Here is a 5,269-nt window from a genome sequence, read left to right as displayed (position 1 = left end):
TTATATCCCACCACCTCAATTAGTTTACACCCAGCAAAATTAATTATACAGCAGACAGGAACAATCACAGAACCAGACAGAGATTATACAGACAAACAACAGCAAAGTGGGAACTATAATGACAAAACAATACAGAAGTGAGGATTTCACATCCCAGCTATTGATAAGTGAGTTCTTGCCAGACAGGATGCTATCAAACTAAGTTTCCTTTTACATTTTCTAGGCACTTCCCTTTCTCTGGAGGTGATAGGAATACAATCCTGTCCTGATAGTGCCTAACAGCCCAATAGCACCTTATTTCAATGTGACCGTTCGCTTCCCAGCTTATGGCTGCCTCTGCTGCTTAGCCAAAGGCCTTAGCCTAAGAACAGGGCCACAAACTGTCACAGTAAGAGAAGGCCCTTACACCAGCAGACAGTGATTTTGATTCTTTCTTTTATACCTCTATCACTAGCCAAGTGATAAGAATACACCTAAATTCTTAGAGTACAGGCCTTTGCAGACAGGCCTGAATATCTATATCCTAACAATCATTGCCTGCCCTGGGTGCCCAGCGGACCCACGGGGAAAGCGACACAACCTTTCCATCAATGCCCTAGGTTGTGGCGAGTCGCTATTACATGGATCTCTCAATCCAGGACAAGGCTTTGAAACATACCCTACAACTCACGCTGGGCCAGCTGTGCTGGCTATTAACAGTGGTGGCAGCAGGAAACCGACGCCGCCAAGGCATTTCCCTTTGGATCTGATGCTGGGCTGTGCTTGCCCAGTGCCGAGTTGTGGTATGTGGCATGCTGGCCTGAGGCACTCTGAGCGGCTCCAGGGAGCCAAGCACAGGCCCAGAGGCAAGGACTGGCCGTGTTCTCATTCCCGCTCCGCCCCCACCTGCTGGGAGGCCGTGGGCCAGTCCTTGGACAGCTATTAACTGGGGATAATTTACCCCCTCCCTCACCTGCACACTGGGGAGATCAGTTAACCCAGCCGTACAGTAGTCTCTCTCCCACTAGCCAAGAGTGAGGAACTATTTGGCTGGGTGAGCAGATCGTACCTGTCCTACTGCAGCACCTAGAAGCCTTGCTCCTGGCCCCAGGCTGCTGTATGGTGCCTACCAGGCTGAGCCAATGGCTCAGGAAACCCAATTCTATGACCCTTTCCAGTCATCAGCTTCCTGCAGTGCCCTGGGTGACTGGCTGCCAGCACAGGTGCCAGGCTTGTGGTCACGCAGGCCCTTGGGACATGGAAAATAGTTCCTGAGAAAGGGGAAACTGCTTCTCTGAACTCCCTAGAGCAGGGGGGCCTCAGCACAGGCGGGCCTCAGCACAGGCCAACAGGAGTCAGGGGAGATGGATGGAGCCAGGCCCAGAGCAGTGGAGGAGGGCTGGGGAGAGAAGAGCAACTGGGCTGGAACAGGGCAAGAAGGGGATAGCGGGAAGGAAGGGAGCAGCGGCTGGGGTTTGGCACGGTGGAGCCAGAGGAGAGAAGCGGCCTGTGACTGGACGGGGACCAGCGAGCATCTGAGCAGATGGAAAGGGAAAGCTCCAGAACAGAGGCAGAGCTATGGGAGTGGGCAGGAAAACCAAGTGTCATTTGGGGATGGAGCGGGAGGGGGAAGCTCAGGGAGCAGAGTCTAGCTGGGTGAGGGAGGCGCCCTGAGCAGAGGGCTTTTGGGAGAGCTGGTTCCTGGGGCTCCAGGAGCCTCACTGCTGCTGCCTGGCTGGACTTCTGTGTTTAGATGTTGCTTGTAATTATTAGAATTGGGAGCACTGGCTGTTGGGAGTCTGAAAGGACAGGAAACGGGGAGAGGAGTCGAAAAGACCGAGGGAGAGCTATTGAGGGTGCAACAGCAGCTTGGAAAAGAGGTTTCCACTTTAAAAAATAAAGTCCTGGTGAAGTTTGTTAGTACCTTGCCTGGCTATTACAACATTTTGGCAACGAGGATGGATCTTCTGCCTCTGAACCCACCTGCACCCTTTCTACAAAGCCCACCTGAGCCTCCAATTGCTTTTACTGCCTGGATCCATATGTTTGAGACTTATCTGCTTGCAATCAGTGCTACAGAGATTTCTGAAGTAAGAAAGCGTGCTCTGCTAATCCACGGCCTTGCAGCAGAAGGGCAGTGTATATTTTACACTTTTCCCCTTGCAGATGATAAATATGAGACTGCACTCTCTGCATTAAAGAACTTTTCTGTGCCAAAAGTGAATGTAGTAGCTAATTGCTACAGATTTCACCAGCGTGAGCAGAAACCAGGGGAGACTGTAATGCAGTATATTGCTTCCCTGAGGAGTCTGATTGTAATTTGTGACTTTGGGAATATGGCAGATGAGATGATTAGAGACCAGCTCATTGAGAAAACAACCATGCTTCTTGTAAGAGAACGTGTACTTCTAGAACCACAACTTGCACTAGAAAAAGCAATAACCATTGCTACCCAGATTGAGTCAGCTACAGCTGAAGCCAAAATAATGAGCATGGATACAGGAGGCACAGTCCAGGCTGTGACTCCTTTGCGGAAAAGTTCACTATCACTACAGGCAAACAATTACAAGAGGAAAACTAATGAAACATCACAACTTCCTCTGCCACAGGTGGGCTGGGCACACTGGAGCTCCAGGCTGGCAGAGTACATGGGCTGGGGAGGCAACGCCTGTGCGTGCTGAGGTGGGAGGGGATGGCCTCACAGTCACCACCCTAGTGCTGAGGGGGTGAGAGCCCAGGCACAAACCCTTACATTTGAGTGAGAGCAGATGTAGCCGCAGGAAGTGGTCAGTGCTAGAACCCCTGCCCACCTCTTGGCCCCAACCCATACAGGGAGCACCCTGCAGCAAGCTCCAAGGGCCGACTCCGAGGTCTGGCACCTGCCTGTTAACAGAAGTGTGCCATAACTCAATTCTCCCCATGCTCCTAACTAATGAGGATGCCTCCAGCTATTTAAAAAAAAGACTAGCCTTTGAAGACAGCCCCTTCCTTTCCAGGGACTGCTGGGAAGGGACATGTGGCTGCACAGCGTACAGGGTGAGAGACTGGCTGTCCCTGTGTAACACTCTGTGTAAGAAAGATCATGGACATACACTGGCAGCAGTTAACGCTCCAGCACAGGCTCATTCCTTGCAGAAGTCAAAAGGAAAAGCCAGTGTAATGTTTTAGAGCCTGCAGATTACAGCAGTTTGCTCCAAACCAGCATCCCAATTCCAGCTCCCTAGACAGAGGTGCGTGGGGATTATCACACTGATGTTGACAGTGGGGTCTTGGAGATTAGCTGCTGTGTCTCCAAATGCACCGCAGAACAAAGCCCACTATGTGATTAGAGCTGGGGAGAAATTCGGAAAAAATTCAAGGTATCAAACGTTTTCCTGTTCCAAATCAGAATGAAAAGTCAAAATCTTGAAAATGATCTCAAACTGAAAATCCAAACAACGTTTTGGTTCAGGTTAAAGGAAACGTTCAATTTTTGACACTTTTCTCCAGCCTTTAAGGGTAAATGTACCAACATTCCCAAACAAAATAATTTTGACTCAGCAACCTGAAACTCTTTGTTCTGAAAACATCGAATTGGGACACTGAATTTCAAAACTTTTGTCAGTAATTCTGAGTTGGGAGAGTCACTGAAACCAGTCCTTGGGAACAGTTTCAGGTTTAAGGAAATGCCATTTTTGAGGGAAAAGTTAGTAAAAAAAATTCCTGATGGCTCTAGCTGTGCTGTCACTAACTATCTGCTTTCCCACTGCTGCCACCCATGAATGATACCTTGGGGGCTGCTGCTGACTTTCACCCACCCAAAACTGCATCAGCATTGGGCTCACGTGTACCCCGGAAATCAGCAACATTACTGCACAACTTGTGCACTGACCAGATCAGACTGGGCTCTTCCTTTTGTTGGGCACCTGGGCCATGCTTTTGCAGGCTTTTAAGTAGGGCAAAACCAACAGCCACCCCCACCTACCCTGGCATTTGTTCCTATCAGATCTCACCAGCTAAGCAGGTTCTGATCCATCCTAGGATGGGAGACCAGAAAACCCAGAGGCTGCAGCATTTTTTGCTGATCCCTGTGATGCACGTCCCTGGTGACTTGTTTTCTTAACTCATGTGTTCCGAGTGGGCTTTAAATGAGCCCAAACCTGCTTCCCCACCTATTCCTGCCACAAGAGAGCTCACCACTTTGGACACAGTCTGATGACTTTGGCAAAGCAGCCCAAGAACAGCAAGGCATCCTGGCTCACAGCACTCCGATGACAGCAAGTCCATAGCAGCAGCAGTTTTCATGCCGTCAACAAGAGCACAAGCGGCCCCCCCCATTCAGCATACAGTCATGTCTAAACCCCAGCTGAGAGGCAGATTGTCATTCAGCGCTACCCACTAACTGACAAGGGAAGGAGCAGGTCAGTGTTAGTTTCACCTGTCCACAAATTTAATAACTGGATCCTGGGCTAGGATACAGCTAGCACCAAGCGTTAATTACAGGCTTGTTTCAGAAACGACAGGACCCCTTCCACTGGAGAGCAATTCATGATAATTACAGAGCAGCTCACCCCAACTGCCTGCTAAGTGTGCAATTAACTCCCATCACTTCTGAAACAGTCCTAGCTTATTTCAGTCCCTTGCAGGACACAAACAACCACCGCATCGTCCTGCCGACGCCCCGTGACAATCAGTTTGTCCAACCAGAAAACACATTGACCCACTGTTCTCTCCAGTCAGAGCTTGTGGGACTGTTGCCTTAGCACCTAGGACTGCACATCCAAGTGGGGGAAGCCTGGTCAGTTGGAGGGTGGGAGACCTCTGTGGAAAACACAGGTGTTACAGGCCATGGGGGTGTGTAGCAGCCTTTCCTCAGCCAAGGCCCCAGGAAGATGGGCACACGTGACTGCCCTTCACATCAAACCTAGGTCCTGCTCAGCTGTGATCAGTCTGCTGGCATGGTGCTTTTCACAGTTGGGGTGGTGGTGGTGGAGGGCACGAGTGTACCAAGGGCCCTGGACAGATCCCAGGAGGGTACGCACACTGCTAAATCCCATCTCCAGTTTTCAGTACAGATGATATTCTTCACTTCCTGTCCTAACCTGTTGGACATGTTCCTGTATACTGTTATTCAGGCTGCTGAATCCTGGCTGTAACAGGTGTAAAGAACTTTATGATCCTTTGTCACGAAAGGTCCCTATAAGCACAAGTATACTGATGGGAAAACTGCCATGGAGTTAAGGCCCCGAGGCAGTCTGGAATCCTAGCCCAGCTTGGCTCCTGTCCTCTCCCTCCCCAGCCAGGGAAAGCA

Source organism: Lepidochelys kempii, chromosome 8 (assembly GCF_965140285.1).
Source record: "Lepidochelys kempii isolate rLepKem1 chromosome 8, rLepKem1.hap1, whole genome shotgun sequence".
NCBI lineage: Eukaryota > Metazoa > Chordata > Testudines > Cheloniidae > Lepidochelys > Lepidochelys kempii.
This window is presented reverse-complemented; position numbering follows the sequence as displayed.